The sequence below is a fragment of the Capsicum annuum genome, chromosome 1 (assembly GCF_002878395.1).
Source record: "Capsicum annuum cultivar UCD-10X-F1 chromosome 1, UCD10Xv1.1, whole genome shotgun sequence".
NCBI lineage: Eukaryota > Viridiplantae > Streptophyta > Magnoliopsida > Solanales > Solanaceae > Capsicum > Capsicum annuum.
The window spans coordinates 138,927,107-138,941,125 of NC_061111.1; the positions used below are offsets into that span (position 1 = coordinate 138,927,107).

Consider the following 14,019-nt stretch of genomic DNA (forward strand, 5'->3'; position numbering starts at 1 on the left):
GGCGTATACACGAACACTTTTGTCAAACAAATAGACACTTAAAGAATAATTGTTCATTTTTTTATAACAACTTGTGCCCCGCAAACCGAATAAGCAACATCATGGTTTTGTAGGTATCACAACAAACAAACAAACAAAAAAATATTACTAGACCTCCAAATCAAGATTTCACCCTTATTCCCAGAAAACACCATCCAAACAATCAAAATTCCACGGAGATTCAACCTGTCCCAACCACATCACGAGTTCACCACTTAAAGAGAATAGTGCAAAAAAAAAAAAGATGGAGCCCTTACCGATTTTTGGATAGCGGATTGGGACTACAAGTCTGTCATGATGAATTTTCACCTCCAAAACTCGACTTGAACTTAACGACGTTGAATCGCTCTTCTGAGAATTTAGACGATTTCAACAAATTTCACCAAGAACTTCTTGGTTACGTGAGATTAGAGGAGTGCTTATCCAAAATCCCTAATTTTTTCCTAAAAAAGTCTTTTTTTCCCATCTGTCACTACCTATTTATAGAAGAATTTTGAGGGAAAAAAGATAAGGGTTTCCCATGGATTTCAAATTCAAATTATTGTTATTATTCCTAAGTGTTTTGATTTCCACAGTGAGGCAAAGACAAGAAACATTGGAAGTTAATTTTTTACCTGAAAAAGTGAATCACGGACTGAAGACAGTGAAAGTTTCTGATTTTTGGCCATAGATGGTTGTACCAAAAGGGTAAATTGGTAAATGGGTGGCAAGAGGGTATTGCTTTTATTGACTTGTTGTTACCGTTGATGCTGAAATTGTTAGAGTCGATGTTTTGCGTGCTGTACACGACAGTGTCGTCGTTGTACGTTATTGCTGGCGTGTTGTAGATGTTGTTGTATCAGTTGTAGTTATTGTTGGAGCAGGTTTCGTTGTTTTGTTGTTTAGGTCGTTTGTTGTTTTTAATTGTTGTTGGTTGGTTTGGCTGAACCTGTGTTGTATTGGTTGTTTGTACGAGTGTATTGTTGATGGGAAAAATGATGGGTCGGATCGATTGTGTGGGCTGTTGGGGGTAAGCTGTTGTTATTATTAGGCCAATAAGGGTAGAATTAGGTTGAGAAAAGGGAATGTAAGGTTGTGGGATGGTGAGTTAGTTTTTGGGCTGGGCAGAAATGGCCCAAAAAGATGGGAAAGGGGATAGATTAAATTAGGATTTAAGACTATTTTAATTTTTTTTAAAATAATCCTAGATTATAATTTCAGTCAACTTTATTTTAAATTTTAAAATATTGAAAATCAATTGGTCAATTGCATTGCAATTGTGGTCAAATTTATTTCAATTATGATCAAATTTAATTTGATTAAAATTTGAATAAAATTTGATACGAATTATCAATCAGTTTAATTCAGAGCTTCTTGGTTTAACGAAATCAAACAAATATTTTTCAAATAAATTATTTGTTAAAGAATAAATTATATTTAGACCAAATTTTACCCATTAATTACTTTTTGAGATATTTCTTCATTAAAAATTTAATTTTTATAAGATAATCATTTAAGTAACCAAAACTATACAAACGCGTATATGTGAATACGAAAATATATAATTTGTTTCTTAAATGACAAATTTTACCCAAATAGATATTTTAGAAAGAATTTATTCGATAAAATAAATATTTTAATTTTATTTATCACCGAAGAAACTCAGAATTAAATTTAGTTGTGGAAGGTAAAAATTAGGTGTCAACTAATATCACACTCAAGAGGAAGCCAGGTAGATCGGTAGGAAATACATTGAGAAACTCACAAATTATGAATCAGAGTCAAGCAAGGAATTCTCTATACTAAAACCACAAATATAAGTGAGATACGACTTGCAACCCCTCAAAATAAGTCTCCTAGCCCAAACATAAGAAATAATCCCCATCGAATCATGTCTAATAGATCCCTGCCACATAATTATGGGTATGCCGGGTAGAGATAAGGAAATAGTCTTGACAAATAATCCAAGACCGCATGATTGGAGGATAACCAGTCCATACCTAGAATCACATCAAAATCCACCATGTTTAATAGAATAAGATCATCCTAAGTATCAAACTCTTGAATAGTTACCACACAAGATCTATAAACTCGATCCACTACTAAGGAATCACCCACGGAAGTAGATATATATAACGACATAGATAAAGAATCCCAAAATAACTCTAACCTTGAGGTATAATAAGAAAATACATAAAAATAAGTAGATTCATATGAAATAAAGCAAAAGCTGATTGATAGCACACTCAATCATACCTATAGGCTATAATAACAATATCTGAAGACTCAGCCTCGGGTCTAGTAGGTACGACATATAGCTGACCACGCCTGTCACCTGACTTGGCTCCTGATCGACCTCTTGTACTACATGCTTATGGAGCTTCACGAGTACCCTAGGGACCACTCCAACGACTATGTATACTACCTCTAGCTAGGAGAGGTACTGCCCTAATCGGAGGAATACTCTGAGTGGTAGTAACTATCGCTCCATGATTAGGGCACTCTCCCACAATCATAACACGCCCCAGGCGCTGTACTGAAACCAAGAGATCTGGCTGACCTAAAATAACTATTACGACTAGTATATCTATAATATGAACCCCTCGGAGGCTAACCACTACTCTCGATAGCATGATCACTGTAACTAGACTAGCATCTATCGGTAATCTGAAGTGCGACATAAATGATCCTACTTAAATGACCCTGATGCTGATTAGGATGATTTGAAGGATACCTGCCTTGAGAACCACTGCCTTTGAATTATGAGCCACTTTGGTTCCCACTGAAACTACCTTGATATCACAACCTCTTATCGCGTCCCCCTTGGGCCACGTGATACATCTCCTCCATAGCCTGGGTACAATCAGAAACCTCAAAAAAAGATCTACCAATAACAACTAAACTCTATATAGCCATATAGAGAGAAAGTATCAATCTTTGAACAAAACATCAAACCCTCTCATACTCGATCAGTAAAGTAGATATAACATGCCTATCAAATTTATGAAATTGAGCCTCATACTCCATAACAGTCACAGAACCCTGCTCTAATCTCAAGAACTAGTCTCTTAGATGATCTTTAAGGTTGTGAGGTATATACTTTTCCAAGAATACCTTAAAATTGAGTCTATATCAATAAGAGAGATCCAGTTGGCTTGGAATCAAGATAATCTCTCCACCAGTGTCGAGATACCAAAATCCAACTGAAAAATAGTGTAATTCATACCACGAGTCTCAACTAGGCCCAAATTATGGAGCCTATCCTCACAAGCAACCTAAAACTCATAAGCATCTTCACCCGATGCAGTAGAAAACATAGGTAGAGCTAATCGCACGAATCTATCCAGCATTTTCTACTCCTCAATAGATATAGTAGGCTGGGAAACCACCTACTGATTAATTATCGACTGAGCAATCATCGGTGTATGAAGGACATCAACTCTAAGAGCCAACTACAGGCTATGCCCCTGCCTCAATGGCACTCTGATCCGCAGACTGCACACCATTATATGGTGCACCACCAACTAATACTAAGAGCTGAACCAATGCATCCTTGAGCAATGAAGAAGAAATAAACCATGATGGAGCCTGGGTTAATCTTGTTGGGTTCGAAATCTATAGGGCGTCATGTGGAAGCTTAATATTTTTAAACCATATAGACGATAAATAAGATAACAACGAAAGTCAAATACAAAAAGCATATTATTAATATGGTTTGGTCAAACAACCTACATATTAAAATAATATTGATAAAACTTAAAACCTATTGGGAGAAATCTCCTCCTAAACAAAGACACTTTAAAGACTACATTGTGGATGCTATTGTGTTGTGGAATGAGAAGGGGGTCTTCTATTTATAAAGTTCCAAAACCTTTCCTCCAAGAAAGAGGTTTACCAAATATAGAAAAGTTTTATATTTTCCTTTCAAGAAAAGTAAAAGTATTTATGGTAACTTTTATTTTCTTCCAAGAAAAAGTAAAGCTTAATTTTGGTAAGAAAATTAGGGTAAAAGCCCTAACAAATATCTCCCTTTTATCTTGATTTTCTTCACTTGATATTCCTTCTTCACATACATGATCTTCATATATCACTGCTGCTTACCATGATTAAAAGTTAGTATGGGTTAAAAATTAAAGCCCTATGCATTAAAAATAAAAGCATGGGTTGATATTATTGGAGCCTTGTGTTATAAGTAAACAGGGTTAAAAGTAGAGCCTTGTGTATTGAAAGTGAGCACAGGTTAAGAGTGGAGCTCATGCGTTAAAATTATCTACATTTTTGGCCTAAGGCCACACTAAACCTGAGCCACACTTTACAACTGTGGCCTATACCATTAAAGACTAGCTTTTAAAGCGTAACCTTAGTTTTTAACCTCTGGCCACGTTACTTTTGGCAATACTTTAAAAGTGTGGTCAAATGTTGCCAAATCATGATATAATTTACAACGCTTATTCACATATATGGCTACATTTTTAAGTGTAATATTATTATAATTTAAAAGACAACATTTTAAAAATGTGGCCTAAAATTTTCATTAAAATTTTCTCTCTCTCCCTCCCAAATATTTCAATTTCCCTCCATCTTATAATTAACCAAAAAAAAAATTGAGTGTTAAAATCTAAAACCCTACACTATTATTTCACACATAGTAGAATAGGGAACCAAATGCTGTGATTCCACCGGAATACCTATTGGTCTTTTTCAATTTGTTCCTACTTAGTTTGGACTCAAAAAGATTTGATCTTTTCATAGTTGGACCTCTAGGTAATCTGGACCTCTTGTATTCAGCAGGTCTCAAGTGAGGAATCTGCAAAAAAAGGTTCACACCATTTAAATTACAACACCTAAAACAACATAGTCAAAAACAGTGCTGCATCTGAATTCATGTTAAAATGCAATTGCTGAAAGCTATCAGTAAACATGTGTTTCATAGATGAAAAAGTAATCAGCCTCGCATATACTGAAATAGGATCAATAATTCTAATTAAACACAGCTAACAGGAATAATAATGCAATAAACAAAGAAATTATGTTAAGACAATGTATTATTAATCTAAAATTCACTTTGATAATAAAAGCAATTATACAAATAGTGCTTATTCTTACTAGACCAGATCTAATGTATGATCGTGTTCTACAGTATCCTGACCGTGTCAGAAACTTGTACTTTACTTTTCTCTTTGTTCTCCACGTTATTGCAAAAGTGAGTTCACACTTCATACACCTATATTTTGGTAACTCCCAGAATGTTAACACTGTATACATATATACCCTTCTTGAGGTGCTATATAGGAAAAAGATTACTTGGAGTAGGCTGAGAATGATACTGGTAATTGTGAGGAAGACATTAAAGCACAGTCCCTTATGCGACAGCTATTATACAACCAGAAACTGCAAGCTGCATGTCCTGTTCTCTTTGATGAAGCTAAGTTGTGGAAAGGACAAAGTAGACCTGAGCTAAAGCAGCAGATTCAAAAGCAATTTAGGAATATCAGGTTGCAATATTCATCTTTATTTCAACCTTTATTTTCTTCCTTTGAAATCATTGACCAGACTATCTTGGTTATCTAATGAATTGTTCTCAAGTTAATTTCTTAAAATTGAGAAAAGAAAGTTCTAAAGGCTATTATCTTGCTTATATATGCTGCACTAATCCCCTTATGACTGTATTTTGAGTTGACTGCATCAGTACATTTACACTAACAAAGAATACAAGGTTACTTATTATCATATAGTAAATGATTTTAGGAACTTGCAGAACAATGAATTTATTGGTCCCTGCCGCCGAGCTTCAAGAGTTTGAATAAACTGACATATTTGTAAGTATCTACTTTCTTATCTTTTGTTCTCATTTATCATATGATTAAACAAGAAGAGAGAGGATGATGCTGTAGTGGTGAAACCAGAAATTTCGTTAAGGGTATTCAAGATTTAATGTAGACGGAAGAATTTTTTTTTTACCTATGTACTTTGTATAATTTTCAATATACATAGTATAATTTTTTGACAAAGGGTGTTCGACTGGCCCCACCCTTCACTACATATGGCTACAGTCACTTGATGACTTTTAAATCAACTGATTAACCTTCTTTCTCTGTAGCAATGTTTAAGGGAAAAACCTCAATGGAGCGACCCCAGATATTTTCAAGAAGTGGCAAGATCTTCATATCATGTAAAACTTAGTAATATGTTTTACAAAGTTTAATAAAATAATTCTACTTCCCTTTCTCCTGATTCAGGGACTCGAGTTTCAATAGTTTGTTTGGTGCAATTGTAGAAGCTGTTAACAACTCGTTGAATTATATGTAAGCCACCGCTTCTCTAACTAATTATTAAACATAAAAGGCGATCTTACTTCAGGAATTGTGTGATAGCTCACTTCTAATGAATCTTGAGCACTATGATTTCGATACGTTGATTTTTATCAAATTCTTTTCTTTTTCTGCTTGGCATCAACTGTAATGATCCACTGTGTTGTTTCCAGATTTCTAAGAAAGAATAATCTCGATGAGACAATTCCAGTTTGGATGAATGCTTCTTCATAAGTGTAAGTGCCTTTTACATTAATATATCACTTTTTGGTTCTAAGTTCAGACATTACTAGCAGCTCCTAGGAAATTTATCTTGTTAAGATGTTAGACGGTTACGACATAAAATTCATAAACTTGTATACTTATCAAGGTTAGAGAAGTAAAAGTCATACTTCTCTCACTAGGCACAATCTTCACTTACATACAATTTGCAATCGCAAACGCATTTTCCATGTCTCCCGCATTAGTTGAGGGAATGGGTTGTTGTTGCCTCGCATGGTTTTAGAGCAAACATTTTTTTTCCTGTACTGTTTCTTACTCTTCTATCCATTACTCGAGAATAATATTTGTTCAGAAGTATTATAATTCGGTTGTCATAAACATCATGGCATTTAATTCTTCCAATTGAAGTTTGATTTAAGATGATTTTCTGTGCCGACTTTGTCTTTTCATTAATTTCTATAACGTATTTTGGCACTCACTCGTCCAAGTCAAAGTGCAGGGATGTTTCTGAAAACCTTTTCTTAAATGTGCTATTAGCCCTGGAAAAACGCTAAACCCTGACTTGTGAGGGTGATTTTTATATATCTTGAGAAATCTTATTTTTGTGCTTCTTAGCTATGTTTCTTGGACTCTCCAAAAATTTTAAGGCACCCATGTTACTCTCCAAAATGCTACTTTTGGAGTATCTGACACACCCATTGACATTTTTTAAGAGTCAAAGCTACATAACTTCTTAGTAGCTTTTCTATTTTTGAATCCAATGATATTTGCCCTTTCCCAAGAATCTGTTCAAGTGCTGCTCTGATGAAATGGATGAGTAAGCTCTTCCACCTGTATCTCCAAAGAAATAATTTGGTCTTGTAAGAAAATTGGTTTGAATTTGATACCTTGTGAGTCTATTTATGTATGCATATACATACACAAGATTTTTGGCTCTTTCTGCAATCTTGTGTATTTTGGCCAAAAGTAGTTGTTGCTATGTTGTTTACCATATGACTGAACAATTTGGTGTGCAATTTTCATGTTACCGCGCTACCATGGATTGTGTAGGATGTGAGAAATGTCGACTATGGGCAAAGCTGGTTCTTGGCCTTGGAACTGCTCTAAAGATTCCTTTCTAAGTTGATGGTGAATCTCGGCATGATCAACATGTGAGTTTTATTTTGTATTCCGCCAGCAGACCTCTCTCTATCTGGAACAAATATGTGGTATTCACGGCTAGCTATGTTTCTAAGTCTTTCTCGTCTTATGTATTATAGGTGCAGGTGCAAAGAAATGAAGTGCTTGCTCTAGTAAACCTCCTTAACCGGCTATCAAAATCAAACTCGTACAGGAAATGAGCCCGACATTTGAGAAGACAACAAAAGGAAAAAGTTTACAACCAGGTGGAGAAGACTATGGGAAACAGTAGTAAGGGATAGGTAAATATCACTCTCTCTTGTTCGGGATTAATTATTTCAGTCAGCCTTGGCCAATAGGGGATAGGTACTATGGCCTAGAACTTCCTTGTCAGCCTTGGCCAGTTTCAGTTTGTGCTCCAACTTGTGTCACAGCCACGCCTCCAGTAAAGGTTGCAATATTATCAAGTGTCTTTTTCTAATTGTTTGTTCATTTTGAATGTGTAGGAATAATATGGGTGATCAAATTTGAATGGTGGCTGCTACAAGTCAACTCGACCTAGATTGAAGTAAATGATGAAGAAATTTTGAACATTTCTGATATATGTTTAAATTCATTTGGTTTTGTGTGGAACTTAGTACAACTCTTTAAAATGTTATTTTTTAATTAGTATGTGTAGTAAAGGGTATATTTTTTTTAAGTTCATAACAAATCTATGCATTTGATTATTTCTTAGCTAATTCGCGCGTGAGATTATATATATGTAATGTGATTAGTGGTGTATACATTTGGACCAAAATAATTATTTTTAGGCCTAAAGCTATTTTTTGTAAAATGTGGCTGAACTATTAAATTTTAGACAATATTGCACACTTCAAAAATGTGGCTTATTAGTTAAATTGTGGCATGTATCTAAAATATGCTTACACTTTACAAGTGTTGTTATAGAAGATGTATAAAAGGCTATGATTTTGAAGTGTGGCTAGTAATAAAGAAAAAGACACATTTTTAAAGTGTTGCTATAGTGGTGCTATACAAGGCTACACTTGTAAAGCGTACCCAATAACAAAGTAAAGGCAACACTTAAAAATGTAGCTTTATATGATTAAAGTGTTGCCAATGACAAGCTGCAAAGTGTGACCTTTATACATTAATGGCCATGCTTTTTAAATGTATCTATTATGGCAACACTTGAAAAGCGTGGCCTTTGGTCAAAGGTTATGCCTCTTTAGGCCAGCCCCAAAAAGTGTTGCCTAAATTTCGAAAGTGTAGCCTTTGATCAAAGGTCACACTTTTTGCTATTTTAGGCCATACTTTACAAGAGTGGTCTTAGGCCAAAAATGTTGTAGTAAATGCATGAGTCGAAAGGAGCTCAAGCATAAAAATCAGCAAGGGTTGAAAGTTGGAGCCCATAAACATGTGTTGAAAAATGATTTTGGTTTTAAAGATGGATTAGCAACAGGATTGTTGAAAATTTGTTTGAAACTTTTTATCCGCATGTAGTATCTTGAACAGATATCTTCATTATCATCTAATTTGTTGCAACTTTGATCTTAAACTATCCTCAATCGAACTATCTGATCTTTTGAATCACTTGATCTGATACCACTTGTTGGGTTCAAAATAGAGAGGACGTCATGCGGAAGTTTAACATTTGCAAACCATATAGACGATAAATAAGATGACAACGAAAATCAAATACTAAAAATATATTATTAATATGGTTTGGTCAACGACCAACATACTAAAAATAATATTGAAAAAACTTAAAACCTATTGGGAGAAATCTCCTCCTAAATAAAAACACTTTAAACACTACATTGTGGCTGCTATTGTGTTGTTGTATGAGAAGGGGGTTTTCTATTTATAAAGTTTCAAAACCTTTCCTCCAAGAAAGAGGTTTACCAAATATGAAAAAGTTTTGTATTTTTCTTTCAGTAAAATTAAAAGTATTTATGGTAATTTTTATTTTCCTTCCAAGAAAAAGTAAAACTTAATTTTGGTAAAAAAATCAGGCAAAACCCCTAATAGATCCTTGGTGGCCCACTGGCTGAGGTGGGGAAACTCTGGTTCGAGGGTAAGAATAAGGTCTGGTGAAGGCCCCCGATCCTATTCTCTAGTTGAGGCTGCATTTATCGTCTTTCCTCGACCTCTAGGTCATCTACAAACTACGATAGGATCTCTAGTCACTGACTCGGGGTCCTTGTATAGTGCAGCAGTAACATGCATCCTAGATATCCATGAAAGAGTAAAACTAAAGAGTAAAACTAAAGAAATCTTTAGAAACCAACTCAGAATCTTTGCATGAAATGAGTGAAGGAAGTGAAGATCTACAAATAATGACCTATAACCTCCTAAAGATAAGAAATAGCGTCATCATTCCGATCTGCGGGACTTTACTAGACACTTGCTCTTGTACCAATAGTATCGGTAAACTTAGCACTCTGATACCTATTTTTCACGATCCAATTTATGAGTCATGATATCACCTACTTTATCCACTAATAGGTAAGTCAAACCATACCCGAGAGCTAAAAGCTATGGGTTAATTTGGTGGAAAATGACATAAATACCAGAAATATGTGAGTTAAGACATACAAATAATACACCATAGAACAATAATAGTAAGACGAAAGATAAAATAAGATAAAACACAATAAATACCATGACTTAGTAATGTCTGTACAAAAGTGACTAACAAAAGAATATGAGTACTGTAATAGTCAAATGTACATCAGTCTCAAAATTGAAATACAAGGCAAAAGTAAAGAAGTAGAAATGGTCAACACTGGCACCGAGATCTCACCCTATCTCCAAACTCTAGTCAGTATGATCGTGGTGTCAACAGTGGCAATTAGTACTCAAATCTGTACCAAAATGGTACAGAAATATAGTATGACTACCAAATCCATGGGTACTCAGTAGGCATCATCGACAAATAGATCTAAACATAATGTAAGAATAATAATAATGCAAGATAAATAAACTAAGTCAAGTAAAAGGACAAACCTGGAATAATGCTCTGAATACTGTAAATAAATAAATAAATCTAAGATAATGATAATGTAAAAGAACACATAATCGTCACTACAAATCTGGGCCCCACAATAAGTGCAAAAAAGTAAACAACTCAATGCGGACCCCCATAAGTCCGGAGGGTGAAATTAGAGAAGAAGTAACCAAAAATATACTAAATAATTTTATCTCGAAATCATAATCGTGAATCCTTTCATACCATAAATACCAGAAGCGAACCAATTTCATAATCGTCATAAGTAACCTCACAATATCAGACTTAAACCAAAAATTATGTAATCAATTGCCAAACTTAAACCAAAACATATATAATGAACAATGCCGAAATCGAACCGGTCTTATGATCATGAAACGCCGGACTTGAATTAGAACTAGTATCAACTCTCAAGTACCAATCTAGTAAAAGTATCATATATCTAGCCTCTTTAAATTCTAAAATATGCATTTAAAAGATATAACTCGCCTAATAAGCCTACAGAAAGCTAATGATAGTCTTGACCTAAGGTGGACCAGAGGGGCCCATCCTAATCTTCGTAAAGCATTCTGAGGCAAGTTCTACCCCGAACTAGGGTAAGGTGTCTAATTTATCTACTAGATATTAACAAGAAACAATCCAGTTCTAAGATACCAATTCTATCCTAAGAATGAGTACCTAAGTCACGGTTCCTTAATCGGCTAAAATATCTAAATTACACTAAAATGCCTCCAAGACCTAATTCCTAACCCCTATATTAGCACATTATCATAAATGTACTATAAATTATCCCAATCTATATGTAAGGTAAACCTAGCCTATTAGGACACCAAATAAATCCCAATGAAATTTACTAAATTAGTGAATTTCCCTTCTAACAAGCCTCCGTGAGATGCCATGCTAATAAAATGATAAAATACTTATCAATACGAGAACAATGGTACCAATTTTTCATTTTTATGATTTGTTTCCAAAATAACATAAAAATCCTATATGAGGTCCGTTTGTGGAATCACACTTTAGAAACCGTCAATGTGTCCTTCTATGCTCAGGGAACATTTACCCCTCAACAATAGGCTAATTCCAAGATCAAATGATGCTAAAATCAACTCAACCATAATCTAGGGATTTTGGAAAATAATTAGGAATCTAACTATGAGTTTAGGAAAAACTTACCAAGAATTCAAGGAAGAAACTAGTAATCCAGACTCACGAACACCCTAAAATCACCTATAAATATTTCTCCTAAGTTTTCACACTTGCTAGGGGTTTTCACTCTTGAACTTGTGTGAAAAATGGGAGAAAATTGGGCTAACTAGCACATTTAATGGGTCCCAAGTGCCGCTAAAGCGGATACTAGGCCGTTTTAGCGGCCACCTCTAAAGCGCTAAGGTATTACTAAAGAGGTACTTTCCCATGCCGTTTAAGCGGGCTAGCCAGTGCTAAAGCACCATGCGCTTTAATGGTCAACTTTCCGCAAAAGCATCTTGTTGGGGCTTCGCTAAAGTAGATTTCGCTGAAGTGCCCAAAGCGAGCAAATGCACTAGTTGAAGACTTGGAATCTCCACCGAACCCTTGGGATTCGTTCTGAATTACATGTACCCAAAAAATTATGATACCTTATCATATTCAACATTTTAGAGTTAACGGCGCAGTCAAAATTTCCATCCTAGGTCATTTCAACAAAAAGTGGATCCCACACCCATGTTTCCTTTCTCTTAACTTTTAGTCAACAGATTAAAATGAGTTTGAGAGCCTTGAGACCAGAACCAAAGGTCCCTCTAGCCTAAATTCGATGTTTCGGAGCTAATGGAACTATTTGAATTGGCATACAATATTGTTTGACTGAAGTTTCACCCCGTAGACAATTCATACCAGCAAAGACCTCAAAATAGAAAATTGGCTCTAAAATAAGTAAATTGCCTGGTAACCGAACCGTTAGCTCTAGAATATCATAAATGACTTGGGGAAGCTATAGGAAAGCTCCAAATGGTGAAAATGAGAATAAATACAAAAAATAACCTGGAGGGTCATTACAATATGATATTCTCATAACTATATGAGTTATTTAGATAAGAACAATTGATTATGTCATGTAAATTCAACTTATTTCAAAGAGAATCTATTAAACTTATTTATAAGAGAGTATATTAAACTTATTTCTAAGAGAATCTATTAAACAAGGGCTCGCATCTTGAGTTCATGCAAAGTACTTCTATATACGCATATATACATATATTATATATATATATATACATATTATATATACATATATTATATATATATATATATACATATATTATATATATATATATATATATATAGAATACCTTTTTCTCAATCTTCTTGTCGTGGTACAACTTTATCTTCTTATACAATGTTGAAATAGCATACGCACAGAGGAGAAAGACATCTAGCTCATTCATCTTGTCCAACCTCAAGTGCATAGCATCACTCCATTAAAAATTTAGCTTCCTCAATGCCCATAGTGCCTTATATATATATATATATATATATATAAAGATAGAGAGAAAAAAAAAGTCCGAAAAAAAACATAAACTGCCCAAAACCTGGTGTCATAATGTAAAAGCATATATATATATATATATATATAAAGAGAGAGAGAGAAAACAAAAAGTCTGAAGAAATACATAAACTACCCAAAACCTAGGGTCATAATGTAAGAGCACTCTAAGTACAAAATCTGTCTTTGACTCAAATAAATACATAAGTAAGATAGAGTGATATATGAAAATTCACCTTGAACACTAAAATAGACCAGTACCACAAATATCACCAATCAAAAGAATGATCTCATCCATCATGTGTCGTACTTGTGCTAAGCTCTACACCAAAAAAGCATAGTAAAAGTGAGTATGATCCACTTGTACTCAGTAGGTATAATAGGCCGACCGAGAAAAGTAGGAAATAAAATAAGTAGAATACACTATGAGCACGTCACCTGCAAATAGTAAAGTCCCAAACAATAACTTGCATCATCTCCAATAACAATTCTAACATATATAAATATACAAAAGCAGTAAAAACATAAATATAAGGGGGGAAATACACAGAAACTACACAGAAATCAAGGAAACTAAGGAAAACAAGAAAGATGTTTGTGCAATGCAATGCAATATAATGTGGTTGGAATGAATGGTGAAAGTCATCACATAACTTTTCGTATACCCCAACGACCTCGTAGCTACCACGCAGTACCCGAGAGGGGGGGGGGGGTCATAACCTATATACTGTATCTCATGTCTCAATCTAAACTCTCTTCCCAGCTCATGTTCATGGAGAGGATTTTCATAAAAGTATCTCATTTTCTTTCAAAAA

At 34.5% G+C, this 14,019-nt stretch overlaps 1 long non-coding RNA gene across 1 annotated transcript; it reads left to right on the forward strand.

Moving 5' to 3' along the window:
• Positions 1–7,121: 7,121 nt before the first annotated feature.
• Positions 7,122–8,463, forward strand: LOC107847200. The gene is made up of 3 exons (XR_007052607.1): positions 7,122–7,702; positions 7,811–7,972; positions 8,177–8,463. It is a non-coding gene; the product is annotated as an uncharacterized LOC107847200 (long non-coding RNA).
• Positions 8,464–14,019: the final 5,556 nt, after the last annotated feature.